This window comes from Mesocricetus auratus, unplaced genomic scaffold (genome assembly GCF_017639785.1).
Source record: "Mesocricetus auratus isolate SY011 unplaced genomic scaffold, BCM_Maur_2.0 Super-Scaffold_6730, whole genome shotgun sequence".
NCBI classification, from domain to species: domain Eukaryota; kingdom Metazoa; phylum Chordata; class Mammalia; order Rodentia; family Cricetidae; genus Mesocricetus; species Mesocricetus auratus.
The window spans coordinates 55,154,295-55,171,253 of NW_024429184.1; the positions used below are offsets into that span (position 1 = coordinate 55,154,295).

At 37.6% G+C, this 16,959-nt stretch overlaps 1 pseudogene; it reads right to left on the reverse strand.

The window, feature by feature from the left end:
- Nucleotides 1-8,574: 8,574 nt before the first annotated feature.
- On the reverse strand, nucleotides 8,575-16,195 carry LOC121139015 (annotated as a pseudogene).
- Nucleotides 16,196-16,959: the final 764 nt, after the last annotated feature.

The following is a 16,959-nucleotide window of genomic DNA, read 5'->3' on the forward strand; positions in this document are numbered from 1 at the left end:
TCTTGGGAAGTTTTCCTGAGCCTTCTTGGGGAGCATAAAGATTTCTTAACACAACCAACTGGTCTCTGTGTCATCAATCCCGACACCCTTGCCACATTCTCAGATACAGGCTGTGCAGCGGGCACAGCAGAAGTGACGACGGAGGTGAAAAGATCTGGGTAGATATACATGTAGTATGAAAATAGATCAACCATTGAGTTTAATTTTTCCCTTCCATTCTGTAAACAAAGTAGCAATTTTCAAATTTGGCACGAAACCTCCATTGCCAATGGCATTCTTGAATAAAGGGGGTGTAGTGGGTATCTCTTTGACCCCAGTTGATCTAAGCAGAGATCGAAACAAGCTGTTCTACATGGAGAGTTCCAGGCCAGTCAAGGCTATACAGCAAGACCCTGTCTCAAAAGTAAACAAACAAACTTAATAAATATATAGGCCAGGAGAGATGGCTCAGTGACAGCATGCACAGCTATTCTGGAGTTCAATTCCTTCCTGGATTCATAGCCATTTACAACTCCAACTTCAGGAGGATCCAACAGCTTTGGCCATGAGGGACACCTGCACATATGTGCACATATTACACACACACACACACACACACACACACACACACACACACACACACTTTAAAAATTATAAAAACAAATCTTTTAAAAAGCAAGCTTAATGTGGTATCCCTAAGTACCTGAAGTATAATCTGCAAACCTCCAGAGAGATTAATCCCCAATTGTCCACCAGGCTGCTTAAAATAAAGAAGGAAGCAGAGTGAATCTGGTGTGCAGGAAAGGCTGTGGGATGTCTACCAGCAGTCATGCAAATTAATACCAGCTCACCAAGCAAAACAGAAAATCAATCCATGCAAAGTCAATTTTAGGAGAAAAAATTTAAAAATCATTTCAACTTTTACTATATCTTATTTCTGACATTGACAAATTTAGAAAAAGTGGCAAGACCTTCATAGGCCAGTAAATGAGTTTGGAAAAAGGAGGTTTATAACAGTGTATTGGTGTTCTGGATCTCTTGTGAGCTGACCCTTAAGTGCACAAAATAGTAGTAACTTAAGGATACACCCTCTTTCCACTTGTTTATGTTCCAGCAGCAAGATAAGATCTTGAAGCTTTACGCCTTCACCATCCTGCTGGCCCAGAAAAATCCAAGTTTTTATAAGGTATCTCTGTAGATGTGGGTAATTTTCTTTTTCAAATTCTTTAGTGGCCTGTAAAGAGAATAAGCTTTTGTTTTTCAACCCTGAGAAGCTGAGGCAATTAAGGGATGATCAAGAGCCCTGGGATGTTTCATTTCAATTGTTACCTGGGCTCTAAACCTGGAGTCTATTATTTCCAAAGCCTGCTTTACTTACAGACAAATGTGACAGTGGTAATTCATTAGGGTTGTTTTACTTTAGTTACTTGTTCTCACCATTAAGCCCTTTTCATAATTGCTAATTAGGTGTCATGAAAAGTGTTATGAGAGGATAGATTTCGTTTCTGTGAGCCTGTTGGCACATCAGTTGCTCCTCTGTGTCGCCTGTGTGAGTGTATATTCATAACTGGCTTAAAGAGCTCAGTGATGCTTGCCTCATTATCCTGTGACCGTATGTGGCCAATTACATTTCCTCTGTTTTTAATAATGTGGATGTTGATTTACTGGTCCACATTCTTCTCTGATCATTAATTTTTATGGGCTTTCATCTTTTGAATCATCCACACGTGGTTTGCTACAGCAGCACTTTCTTGCCACCATGTATTTTAAGCTTATAAACAGAATGCAGAATGTAGAAACCCTCAAACACTGCTGAGCCAAAGCTTTAAATCTGCAACCCTTACTGTCTGATGGTTCATGCCCTGTAGCAGCACATTCTAATTACTAATACCCCTAACAGGAAGATGTAGTTAACCCTGATGCCATTACATCTAATTGTTTATTTTATTTTCATTTTAAATTGCTTGGATCTGTTCTAACCATTGGGGCATTCCATCATAGTTCAGCAAGTCAGGTTCCCAGATAACAAGAAAATATGTTCTGAAGAAGAGAATGAAATGAGGATTTCTACTATGGGGGGATTTGTACAATATTTATTCATTCATTTACTCCCTCCCTCGCTTAACTATGATTACCAACAAACTGTATGAAGCAGGCATACTTCAGTCCTGGGAGTTCCAGTGATGAGCAAGACAAAATCTCAAATTTTGTGACACTTACAATCTAGTGAATATGGAAATCAAATTCTCCAAACCAAAATTATACATATGCAGTCATGGTATGGAAAGAAGTGTATATACATATACATATACATATATGTTAATGGTTGTAACTTACTTTAATCAAGGCCATTAATGGTAAAGTCATTGTATATGTATTTTACCAAGTACCTGATTGTCATGCAAAAGCCTAAGTGACTTTCTTGCTGTGAAAAGGAAGATGACAGTGCCCATGCCTGGAGTGGAAATTTACATAATTATTTCCTGATATCCTAGCACCCGCTGCCAAGAGGAAGAGTTGGACAAGTGACATGGAAATAGATAAGATGAATAGGAGTTAATGGACGTGATTATGGAATGTTTCACAAGCCATGGCAAGGTTACTGAACTGTGTCTTGATCATGGCAAACATTGAGCATCGAGTACATTCACACTGTGATTGCAGATTTCTCCATTTTTATTAAAAAATAGTTAATAATCAGGGACAGAATACAGGCTAGAAGGCCATCAATGCTGCAGTTGCTGCCAGTTTGGGTTCAGGGGAGAAAACACACAAAACGGTTGTAATAGAGGTATGTGAAAGTCAGAGCCAATAAGCTATACTAAGGCTTTGAACATAATTTATGAACAAAAGGAGTTGAAACCACTATTAATGATCATCCTTGTAAGTAACTAGATTAATGGTGACAATAGTCACCAAGACAGAATATTGAGTACAAAGAGAAAGGAGGAAGTCCTGATTTAAACATGCGAAATTGGATCTCACTCATTAGAAACCCTAAATAAGGTTTTGCTCATGTGTTTTGATGTACATGTGTAGAACTTAGAAAGATTAAAGTAGAAATTTGTAATCCATGATTCTGGGATATATTTCTATAAAGACATCACACTTATGAACAACTGAAGCCAAGGTTATAGCCTTCCATAATATAATATTGCTGTTCTAGACATGGCTCACTCATCACTATTAATCTGGAGTTGGGCTGTGATGTGATGGAGCAACTGGGGTGACCCTGTTTTGATACCTGCTCCAGAGACGGAGGGCAGACAGCTGAGATCAGAGCAATATTCATTCCAATTTTTAAGCTGAAAGTACCCTATGGTATTATTTCTCAATGTTCATCTACAAGTGAATCACACATGACTGATAACTTCATAGAAGTGTTGAAATTAGAGAGCACTGTAGGCAACTGAACTATTTTGAAAACAAATACCATTGTTTAAGTCCGAATTTTTCTATCCAGACTTTTAAAGTGCTTGTCAGTTAGCTTTGGTCATGTATCTGTCATGAAGCGTTCACAAATGTTTATCCCTTGTTTCTGGTTCAGCTTGTGACACCAGGAAAGTACCAGTTCTGTGCCTTTTGCTGACCCCCTCATATTGAATGTCTATGCTTCTTATAGGATCAGGTATTGGGCCATACTGATTTGATATCTGCTTGCATATTTTTCCATAGTGCTTACACAAAGGATTTATTTATTTATTCATTCTTTTTGGCCACATGCTGTGCTTAATATTTCCATTTTCCCTTGGCAAAATCTGGACTCAAATATGGTAGAAATGAGTAATAGAATTCAAGATTGCAAAATTCTTAAATAAATGTTACTTCTTAATGTTTTTGGTGTTAACCATGCATATTCCAACCTATCTGTCAGTTATGCATTTGCTTGTACAAGTTTACTGTATCATTCCCATTGTGTTTAGGACAAGGATTCAAACCCACTGAAAGGTAGCTAAGATTGCCAGTGACATGGCTTCTCCCAACCTCCATCTCATCATCTTCTATTGCTTCTCCATACCTCTTTATTCCCCAGTCATGATGGTTTCTCTGTTTCCTGAATGAATGAAGTTCCTTCTGTCTTTTTCCTGTGCTTGGATTACTGTTGAGAAATACCTATTTGTCTTGGGGATGCTTACTGGTCTCTGAGGTTTTCTATTATGAGACTCAAATTTCATACTACACTGCTTAACAGAGAAAATTTAAATATACATTCTGTATAGCTATCTTATTTGTACCTATCTTAATTTAAGATGCATGGAAAAAGGAATTGTGACTATGTAACTCACTTTTGCAATTTCTAAGACTTAGTTAGCATGGTGCCTAATACAAAACAAAATAAATAGAATGTTTTTATTTGAGGCTAGTTTGCCATCAAGGTGATTTCAACATACTCTAAAGAGTTCTGTAGAGAGGTATGTATCAGACATACTCACTTCTACTTTCTAAGGTAGTGTTTTATTATTATAAAATAACAATTTAGCTTAAGAATATTTTTTTATTTAGGTTAGAAACAATCTTGTTTCACATGTCAATCCCAACTCCCTCTCCCTCCTCTCCTTCCCTGCCCTCCCAACCAGGTCCCCCAGCCCCCCACCCAATCTCCAGCCCGATCCCTAAGGAGGGTGAGGCCCTCCATGGTGGATCTCCAGTAACTGTCATTTCATCCAGGGCATGGCCTAGGCCCTCCTCCAAGAGTCCCGACTGAGAGAGCCTCCCATATTGTGGCATGGGCACTCAAAGTTTATTTGTACGCCAGGGATAAATAGTACCCAACGTCCCAGAGATTACCTAGGTACGCCTCCTCACTGACACCCACATTCAGGGGGTCTGGGTCAGTCTCATGCTTTCCACATAGCAACCAATCTGGAGTCCAAGAGCTCCCCCTTGTTCAGGTCAACTCTTTCTGTGGGTTAAACCAGCCCACTCTTAACTCCTTTACCCATCATTTCTCTCTTTCTGACACTGGATTCCAGAAGTTCAGTTCTGTGTTTTTCTGTGGGTATCTGCCTCTGCTTTCATCGGTTGCTGGATGAAGGTTCTGTTTCATTATCAGGAATGGGCATTTAAGGTGGTCTCTCCACTATTGCTTAGCTTGCCAGTTGGTGTCATCCCTTTAGATCACTCGAGGTCTCACTGGTGCCAGATGTGTCTTCTATCCTATGATTCCCTCTTCCCCTATCCCACCCCCACTCAACCTTCCTGGTCCTCCTTATGAATTATTAAGATACAAGATTTTAATTTCTTTCTCTTATCTAGTTTCTATATGCACAAACACAAGGTTTGATATTAATTTCTAGAGATATGAAGAGCAAGGGACTGATGATGACATTTTTCTACCTACCTGCCATTCCATGTTTTTCCTATGACAAAAATTCTGGAATCCTAGAAGAAGGTGCAGAGGTTTTCTTATAACCTTAATAATCTTAGCTTTATTTGTGAAAAAAAATGAGTGTAGAAGACCTGAGTTTTAGTAAGCATTACATTTGCTTATATTGCATCTGATCATTCTTCCAAAATTACTCCTTCTTAGTTATCTATGTGAACATTTGTCCATTTTTTACTTTTAATGAACTGATAACTCTGTGAAGATTTTGAATCTTAAGACATAATACTATCAAAGAAGATTATTAGTAATGGAGCCACAAGGGGTTTCAAATATTTAATCCTATAATTCTAGCTACAACTTTTCCCCATGCAATGCCCTTGAAGGGGACTGACCCAGTCCTCACAGTAATAAACAGATAACTTCCCTGCACAGATAGTAACTCCTCCAGAAATTTCTGAGCAGCTATTTAGAAAGGCTCCTATACTTTAGACTCATAAGAATAGTACATTCAGCTCAAGGCAGAGGAGGATGTATTAATTATCCAAATACAAACGCACACATCAGTGAATAGAGAGATTTCAGGACAAAATAACATCTGGCAATTTGCCCCTGATAGAGCCTCTTTTAGATTCTGTTAAAATTAGCCAGGAATTATAAAGGAAGACAAAGCAATACACTCAAAATTAAGTCTGAGATTGCAAGATTTGAGAAAATTCCCTAAGTATAATACAAATTTGATGTGCTTGATTTAAGATGAAAAACCAAAATGCCTGCCTTTTTAAGACCATGGGAAAGCTCTATGAGCCAGAGAAGACAGGAACAAATTCCCTTCTGATTTATCACTCCATCTTTAAACAATAGCAGCAACAACAAAGGGCCTTGAGCTTCAAATTCCAGATGGTATAAGTCTGGAGAGCTCTGAAATAGAGGAAGTAGAGTGCTCAAAGTTACTGAGCTCCTACTCTCACAGACTATCTGCAGTTTGCTGCAGAAATGTGCCACGAAAATGACAAATGTACCATGTGTAAATTGTAAAAGGAAATACCATGTGACTTGGGACATGAACAGTGCTGAACAAGTGTATGAACATGGTGACAGGAATGGTTGAGTCAATGGAATGCATGACAAACTTCTTATTGAGAACTTCTGTGATAATGGGGTGGAACAAAAGCCTAATAATTCTTTTCTACATGTTATTAGAACAGCATACCCGCATGCACCAACTAAACCAACAGACTTGAGGGTCTGAAGAGAGGAAGGCATAAAGCTTTCAGATATATTTAAAACTCCTAGAGTCTAGACTGAAAAGGGCTAGATAAAGAGTAGTGGGACTTGAAGGACGTAAGCAGAGGAAACAGTGGGAAAGATCTATTTTCAATTCATTTAACTGACAACTATGCACAGTCAGGGTGTTCAATGTGATGTCTGGGATTATTGAACACGTTTCAGAAAGATTCAATTAGCTGAGCATTATGCCCATCACATCATCTATTTACTTTGTTAAGATGGGATTGATGAAAGGTCTATTTTTGGACAATTTTGAACTTTTCAACACAATATTATTACCTTTGCTCATTGTGTTGTACAATACATTCTGATTATTAATATGGTTTCCTTTTGTCTAACTGACACCTGTACTCTTTGATCAACATCTCCACTATCTTCATGCCCTTCTCTCCTGCTGCCTGGCTTCTATTTTACATTTCTATGAAATCATTCTTTGGCTCCTGAATAGAAGAATATCATAAAATACTTTTCTCTCAGTGTCTGGTCTATTTCCTTTAACCTAATATCCTCCAGTTAGCATACTGTCACCAAAATCCATCCATGTTGTCATGAATGACATACTTTCTTTCATTTCTGCATCTGAGAAGCTGACATCCTTGATTGGAAATAATAATAACTAAGGAAGTGTGGGTGTTGCCAATTGTGTATTATATCCAGAGGTGACAAATATTACTAGGAAAGTAGGAGAAGAAAAAGCGACATAGAGATTGCAAGGGGCAGGCTGTTTGGAGAATGTTAGCCATGTGCCACTTGTTGGGCATAATTGATTCAGACAGTTTTCATCTCCAATACTCCAGATGTGGAAACACTGAGGTAAACAGTTCTCCATAATTTTCTGTGACAACTACATTGTACCACAGGAACACAAAACAAGAGTGTCTCAGTCAGCTCAAGAATAAGGACAGATGACATCCTATGGGGAAAAATCAAGGTCAGACCATACAAAATGCATCAGTCTTCCTTCAATTGACAAATGAGATGGTCTTTCCTCCAGGCCAGACCCTGACTGCGTAACAAATGCCAGGGTCTCTGACAGTGTGAGTGTTTGGATCATACTAAGTGTGTCCTCAACCCATTCTCTACATTAGAGTTCCAGAAAGTGAAGAACCAGGACCAGTTAGTTACCATCAATTCCCACAGAGAAGCCATCATTCTGATGGTATGGAAATAGTAGAAAATGTATTTGATCAATGCATAGCATCTCCTGCAAAGCAGTTTTAGATACTAAATATTTCAATACCCGATTTTTAAAGCAAAATCCCAACACAACTAATTGTCATGTTAATTTTTTGTCAGCACAAAGAATATCCAATTAACTTTTACAAGTTTTTGATGTTTCAATATTTTATTCAAGTTTCATTGTAAGTAATATTAATTATGACATTTGCAGGGGAGGGGATAATTCCATGCATAATGGCAGACTCTATAATGTATCCATTAAACTGCTAAAAAAGTAGAGTGGTAATGTTATATCAAATGTTATTTTAGATCCCTAGTGTTGTCTTGGTGGGACTGTAATCATCTGTCCAGTTCAGGGCTAAAGATTCGGAATCTATTTCATATTCTGGCACAATGGCAGAAAAGGGAAAAAGCGACATTTACAACAGAAATAAAAGAAAGCAACTCCATAACACAAAGAAGAATTATGCCCATCCTCTCCACCCTAAAATGGTACACAAGAAATAACCATCCACACCCTGAAGAGTTGGGTGTAATGCAGGTAACTGATGAGCTAGGGTGGGAACAGGGAATGAAGTTCCATCTAAATACGTCATTTTCACATAGGTGTGCATGTACTTCTCTTCAGTTATGGTTAGGACACTGAGATTCAATGCTCTGGAAGTCGCAATTTTATCTGTAAACTTGATACAGATTTAAAAAGATCCCTGACTTGAAGTCTGTCATCTGTACGAGGCTCCTCTTCAGCCCACTTTTATACCTAAAACTGTGTTTTCTGGGGGCTCTTCTATACCCCTGAAATGCTAACACCTTACAGCTAGGTCATCATGAGACTGGAGGTATAACGATTGTACCATACTCACTTCTTGAAATTCCAGGCCTAGATCAAGATTGTGGCCACCTACCTTGCCATTCTTGCCATCTACCAGAGCTGACAGCAACCCTTAACACCGGGCTTTGGGGTCTGAGTGTACATCATCAAGCTGGAGATGTTCACTTTTGCCGATGAGCAGTGTTAGTCACCTGAAACTTGGCCACTCGTCTGAAGACTCCAGGTGCTACTGTGTGTTCCTTTCCAGGTGAGACTGGCAGCAGCCTCCCACTTCTTATTCACCTCTGGTTAATGGAGCTCCCAAACTCAATCTGATTGTTCACATAAACATGAAACTGGCATTCATCCATCCTGTAGCCAATGGTAAAGTTGCTCTGGGTCACTTGGGACTTAGAAATCTCAAAATGCATCTGGTAGCCAGAGAGACAGCCCTCAGAGCCAAACACCAGAGAGCTCCAGAACAAGAATAGAGCAATGTCAAAGTCCATGTCACAGCCCAGAATAATGTGACCCCTCTTCCACCATGTCTTGATTTAAGCATTTTCCCCCAGTTTTAGGCTAGAAGGATGAATGAAAGGTCAGCATCAGGACAAGAATGAGCTGGTCTTCCACGGTGATCTCAATGTCCAGGGTGTTGGCTGTGTTCTGTTTCTCTGTAAATGTAAGGCCATACTCAGTCTTGCTTTCTAAGTTGCTACTCATTTTGAGTCTCTGTGTTGGCTGAGTCAGAGTTGGGAAATCCAATCCATCCTTGGACTTCATGCTCAAATCAAGTTTTTTTTAAAAGTAAAATCCGTGACCTTTAGTGAAGACATTACAGCCAGACTTGGCAAGATAAGCATATGTTGGAGGTACAGTAAGTGCAAGCAGAGGCAGCCAGGGAGGAGGCTGCAGCAGAGAGGATGGGAACACAGGGAGCAGGCTTAGAAGTTCTTCGTATTTAAGTATTTTACATGTACTCAGTCATCAGTTCCTGCCTGTAAATGGAGGTTTCTCTGTCCTGCCCCATCCTGCAGCTGCTTCTAAATAATCATTCAGAAGCTTACCATTAATTCCAAGCTGGTCTGCAATGCAGGCTTAACACTAACTAGCTCTTATAACTTAAATTAACCCATTTGTATTCATCTATGTTTTGCCATGTGTCTTGTGGCTTTACCTGTGCTCTAGCATGTTTCTTATGTGGCAGCTGCTTGCATCCCTCCCGACTCCACCCTTCTTTTCCCTATATTCAGTTTGGCTTTCACACTTAGCTTTATTCCATCAAAGAAGCTTCTTTATTAAACTATGAAAGGAATATATATTCACAGCATACAGGACCATCATCTCATATCACCTCATGATTTTAGCTTTGCCTCTTCTCCATTTGTATCTTTATTGCTCAAGGCTTGGTTCTTACCATTTTGTCCTAGTCTATTGCAATAGTGCCTATAACAACTTCCAGTGGACGATATCTTCAACTTGGTTAAAAGAAGTAGCTTCTTTGTACCCACATTACCTGTATGGTTAGATTCTTGTTCTTCAACTGGCAGAGAAAGTATTTCATTTTCAGTCCCCAAATTTACTTGTAGCTCTTAATCCCTCAAATTACATCATCTAATTTTTAACATCTAACTCTACCTGGAGGTAGGCAACTATACGCCTTGTGTACACACACACACACAAGTACACTACTCCTACAGAATCAAAATTGGTGTGATTGGTCTCTAATATCAGTATTTCTTTAAATTATACTGACTTTTCAGTATGGATAGATTCTTAGCATGACCATCGAACGTCCTCATCCTTGAGTGTTTCACTCACATACCCCTAGTGCTTTGCCTTGCTTTCTCTTCATCTGGGTATGCATTTCTTATGCTACTCATGCTTTTACACGGCTTTCCTTATTCTTCAAACCTAAGATCATATTTTGATTCCTTCTCTTCTCATCATGGCATCCCATGTTGCTGCCCAGATACCTTAAATGAATTCTGCTTAATGTTCTATGTTATTATTTCTGTAATTCCAAAGTATCAGTCTTGGGTTGGGAATATAACTCAGTGGTAGAACACTTAATCTAGCATCTGTGTGGCCATAAGTTTAGTACTGAACATGAAGGAAGGAGGGAAGGAGGGAGGAAGGGAGAGAGGAGAGAAGGAAGGAAGGAAGGAAAAATCAGACTAAATCTTCTGCTGAAGGGATTGTGGGCTTAATTTGTTTTCCTATCTTTTAACAAAGACAGAATGGACATGGGTAGTTCTGTAATAGTGAAACTTATTCAAACTATTTTGGAAAATAGTTTGCAAAATCAGAATTTTCATTTTTAGACAAGTTTAAACATTTTTTAGACAAGTTTAAACTTTATAAACTTTTTAATTTTTATGTCTTTATTATATACTGATACAAATACATGTAGATCTACTACATGTGCACTTTACAAAAACTGACTTAGACACATGTTCAGATACACACTTGTGCAGATGCTAATGTGTTTGTTAAGTGCCTCTAATATGCGAGATCAGGACCGGATGCACTGCCTGCCTTTTCACACACTTCTAACTCTCTTGGCTTAGCTGATGCTGCTGCAGCACCTGTTTGCAAATGGGATCACTGAAGATGTAGGAGGCTGCGATAACTTCTAGCACAAAGCTTTGCCCCATTCTTTTGAACTCTAAATCACTATGGAAACCAAGCAATATCTCAACATACACTTGTTGTAAGCCTGAACATGCTAACACTGATTTTATTAGAAGTTACAATAGGTTGCAGGTGCCAATGAAGCCCATGATTTCTCCAATGAAACACCAACAAGTGTTTTTAGTTGTTAGTTCACATTCCAATGTCAAATAACTCTAAAAAACACTGTCCTTCAAATAGCAAAATATTCTAATTTTCTCACTTGTATTCAGAGGTTAGCTTTCATTCTGAATCATATTTAACATAAAATATGATTTGATATTTTATTAAGATATAACAGGCAAAGATATGAATAAACCAGAAGTGAAATTTTTGTTATTAATTTATATTAATCTACTTAAGATTTTTTTATTTTCAGTAATTATAGTTGCATAATAATGGGTAACAAAAATGTAATTATTACTGGTAAAAATAATTAGAGTTATTGCTGTTTTGGCACTTTTCCTGCTATGTCTGGTACATAGCAAGGGTCACCCAGAAAGTAACCTCTCAAATATGATTCATAAGAAAGACCAAAACTACATGCAACTGGGTAATTTACGTGTTATCACAAGCTGATACCATATTACTTTGGAAAACTTGCCAAGGCAAAACAGTTTGATGAGAATGGAGTTTAATCTGTTTTAACATATCTGTTTAACAAACAAAATGGTTACAACAATTTTAAATTACATATTTACCTTTGCATTCAATCTTTTTAAAGAGGTTATATGAACTAGATGATATTGAAAATTAAGCCTCAGAAAGGTATGAGGTTGGAAAAGTTGTATCTATTCTTTAATATCACATCAAAACACAACATTTGAATTTCTTAATAACTTTTTTCAGTGTGAGTTCAAATACCATCATTCAACTTTTGGAATGTGTTATTTTAAAATTAATTGCTCTGTGTTGAATATTGAATGACCCCTCATCTCTGCCTGATTTTTCAACACAATTTCTTGATAATTTTGAAAAGAAAGTTTCTATCCACTTAGCAATAAAGCTCTTCCAATGATGTGTTTCATCTTATAATATAAAGTTACATTTGCTGCATGTAGAGTTGGCTTAGTGGTTAGGAGCACTTGTAGCTCTTGCAGAAGACCCAGGTTTGAGCTACAGCATCCATATGGTGGCTCACTATAGTCTGTAGCTCCAGTCCCAGGAGATCTGATGCCTTCTTCTGACCTCCACAGGCACCGGGCACACATGTGGTTCTCTTACATACCTCCAGGCATAAAATAGATAAATTCTAAGAAAAATTTAAAATTGCATTTGCTGGTTGCACCAATGAGCTCAAAAAGGTTTTAGGTATTTGGAACTGGCCAAGATAAATAATGGTTGCTATAATTTTTATAAATGCTATTTTTTTGAAGATTGAATTACATATATGGAATACACATGTATATATAGACATATATGTGTATCTTACTGCATTCCATACAATCAGATCTTGCCTTACGTTCTGGTCTCATTGCATATCATCATTGTCTTCATTCATTATTTGTCAGCAGTTCACCGGTTTATTTTCCTAGAATTTGTTTCCACAGTCTAGAAGGATGCTTAGTGCATATTAGTACATATGAGAGTCTCAGTAACTACTTGGGGGGAATATTAAATTTTAGTGTTGATAAGATACAGCCTTTAAATGAAACATTCTTATGTTTTCAGAAGATTGTGTACAGTCTGGAGCTTCATGCAATTTCATTTAGTCTTAATTAAAAGGATATTGAAGGCATAGTCTCATGATATGATTTATATATAGTAGTAGCACCAGTAAACTATTGTTTAGAATGTTCAAATGCCTAAGAACTGAATCCCTTTGTCTCTATACTCCAGTGGAATTTTAATAAAATATATTAATCATCCTCTCAAGAAGAAAATGAAGTGCCCTTGCATAATATTTGAAGTGGAATGTCCAAAAATTTACAGGTAACTTCCTAGGTTACAAAGAAACCTGTGGACTTCAAAAAATTAAAGTTACATGTTAATTGAAGGCAATTTAACAATACTTGGGCTGATTAGCACAGTGAACTTCAATATTATCTGATTGAAATAATAAAACATCCAGGAATGTATGTCTTCTTCATTCCCAAATTTCTGGGATTTCAATGGATTCTGATAGGTATATGCAATGGTAGAAAAAATGTGCATGCTCTTTTAAAATATTTATCATCATTATTATTATTTCTTATTACTAATTTGTGTGAGCAAATGCCATGTATGTATTGGTGCTCACGGGGGACAAAAGAGGATGGTGTCTTCAGAAATATAGGTACTTGAGGCTGCGAGATGCCCAATTTGGGTGCTGAGAAAGACGCTCTGGTCTTCAGAACAGCAGCCAGTGAACTGAACTGCTGTTTCACCTGCACTTTTGACAAGGTTATGGATCCCTTTCTCTTCAGCTTTATTTTAACATCACATAAGGCTCCACTTACATTGGGGAGCCCTGAAGGAAACTGAAGCTAGACTTCAATCTAGAGTTGCTGGTGCAATTATAGTTTCACCTATAAAGGATGTAGCTTCACATGTACTATATTTGATGACTTTTCTAGACCATTATCCCCAGTTATTCTGATGAAGTGTTTAGATGTAAAACATAAAAGCATTGCATGTGCGCACGTGTGTGTGTGTTACCACATACATCCTAGAGAATATAAGCCTAAAGATTTCTTTGTTAGAACTACAATAGATGTATACTCAATTCATGTCATAGGTTTGTTATACATACATATATATGTATGCATATATAACATACATGTATATTCCTTCAAGAATTCAAAGAAAAGCCATCATGAGTCTGACACCGTAATACACCACTGATATTCAAAAGTTACATAGCTACATCTCGTTTAAATGCATGCAGATGAGGAAAGAGTAGAAGAAAGGTAATTCTGTCCACATAACATTATAAGAGGAAGAATGTCTGGTATTCTTCTATTGATTGCAGATGCACAGCAGCCAGGGCATTTGTTATGGGCAAAGCATTTATTATGTGCATGCATCATTACAGATGCTTTGATCTGGAACATAATGTTCAAAATACATTTTTCTTTTTCCTTTAGATAAATGAAGTTTAAGAATAATTCAATTAAAGTTATTTTTTAAAAGAACCAATAAAATAATCATTAGGGAAGCAATGTCTGTCTAGTGAACATGTATAAAGGTGCTGAGTGATTATATCTTCTCAAAAGTGAAGTTCACAAAGTTATTTTCTCTATATTTTTCCCCTGATGAATCCAATCATCTTGTAGTGGGGGAGTTATGGTTTGAATATAAAATATCATCTCTTAACTCATATGCTTAAATACTGTATCTCCTGCTAGTGGCATTGTTTGAAACAATGTGGAACCTTTAGGAGCTGGAGTCTTACTGCAGGAATTGTGTCATCTAGGAGCACATCCTGACGTTTTGTAGCGCAGCATGCTTCCAGTCTGATCTCTGACTTCCTGTCGCACTGAAATAAGAGCATAAGGTACCCAAAAGCCTTCTTTCCCCAAGATACTTCTTGACGGCTATTTGGTCACAGCCTCAGAAAAAGTAACACAGCAAGCTTTGGTACCAAGAACTGCTCTGTGGCTATGCTTATCTGACATGCAGTTCTTAGGCTTTGGGAACTGGTTATCTGTGGGGAAGTGGAACAGTTTGGAGCTTCAGGTTGGCAGTGCCCTAGAATACATGGAACATAGTGGCACATTCTTGAGGGAATTCAGAAGAGCGGAGTGCTGAAAGAAATTCAAATGGGGAAAATGGTGTTCGGGGATCTCAGAGTTAAACAAGGAGGATTCTAGGAGGAATCAGGCTAGCGGCCACCCAAGTTATATTTTCTCAAAAAGTCTGAGTCTGTCTGTATCTTGAGGGTCAGTGAGAACAAATTAAAAAGCATTGGACTAAGCTGTTCAAATAACATTTGGAGACAAAATAAGGTTCGGGTTACAGCATGGTCACTGCTCTCTGTACTTAGTGTGGTTTACATTGCAGATTCAACACAGAAAGATATGAAAAGATCTGCAATTTAGCAAGGTAAGATAGTAAACATAGTTTAAATTGCTTTCAAGGTGGACAAGATGGGTTCAAACACAGGGACAGTAATTGTGAAAGAGATTTATGAAATTAAAGACAATTGATTTCATTGTTATTTCCCAAAATTAATTATTTGTAAATTTTCATCACTGCTTTGGGTGCATGCTAAAACAAGCAGAAGTTGAGGATCCTATAATGTATTACTTTTCTTCATCACTTCATCCAAGTAAGACCTCTGGTAAAGATTGGGAATGTTTGTCTTCAAAGATCGCTTGGCAGCCTCATGCTGTCCTTCAATCTACATCTCCATTGCACCTACATAAATCTGAATAAATATGGGGGAAAGCGACAAAATCAATCAGAATCAAAAGTGAAAGGGTACCAGTCATTTATGATTCCTAATGATTCTGTGCATTTAGGTTTTTATGCATTTTTATGTCTTTTTTATTTTTAAATTTAAATTAGAAACAAGATTGCATCTCATGTCAATCCCAGGTCCCCCTCCCTTTCCCTTCCCTCTAATCAAGCCCTCCTACCAACCCTCCCATCTCTCTTCCCCCAATCCCCATTCCTTTCCCTATGGAGGGTGAGACCCTCCATGGCGGGTATCCATAGTCTGTCATATCATTCAGGGCAGCACCTAGGCCCTTCCCCAGAGTCCAGGCTGAGAGAGCATCTCTCATTGTGGGATGGGCTCCCAAAGTCCATTTGTATGCCAGGGATAAATACTGATCTACTACCCAAGGCTCCATAGATTGCCTAGGCCTCCTCACTGACACCCACACTCAGGGGGTCTGGATCAGTTCCATGCTGGATTCCTAGCCATCAGTCTGGGGTTCAAGAGCTCCCCCTTGTTCAGGTCAACTGTTTCTGTGGGTTAAACAAGCCCAGTCTTGACCCTTACGATCATCAGTCATTTTTAGCCATATATTTTGTGTACTAGCTTTTACGTAATGATCACAATAATTAATTTGATTTGCACTGTGTTCTCCTCATATAAAACCACCTCATGAAAACAATTGTTGTTCCTCTTTAAAGCAAAAACAGTCCCTTGTATTGGTTCCTAAGAATTATTTTGGGGAAATATCCATTCAATTAAGTATCTTTAGTGGAAGTCACATGTGTGGAATTTCAGCCATGACTTGAAGGTCCACACACTGTGTTGACACTGCTTCATAAAACAACAGTAACAAAGAGTGCATTATAATGGAGTCTAAGGTGTGAGTTTCCATTTCAGGAATTCAGTCTCCTACATGATGAATTTCTCTGATTAAAGATAAATATCTTGCTGAATAAATGAATTTGGAAAGTGTGATGTAAATTATTTGTACAGAATAATGGGTTTGTTGCAACATTTTCATACATATATATTATGCATTTTTTCATTTAATGATTACTGATATATGGTAGATATATGACATAAAACAAAATTCCTATTTCAATATCAAAAGATTAGATGCAAACTTAATTTAAAATGTACCAAAGTAACATTTTTATAATTGCTTAAGCTTCTAATAATTTACATCCATCAATAAATTTATAAAGTTGATATTCTAGCTTCTAAAATACTAAAATAAATTAATACTATATTCATACAAATTCTATATTTAGATATGATATTTCTTTTTTACTTTCTTTTTTAAATTTAAATTAGAAACAATCTTGTTTTACATGTCAATCC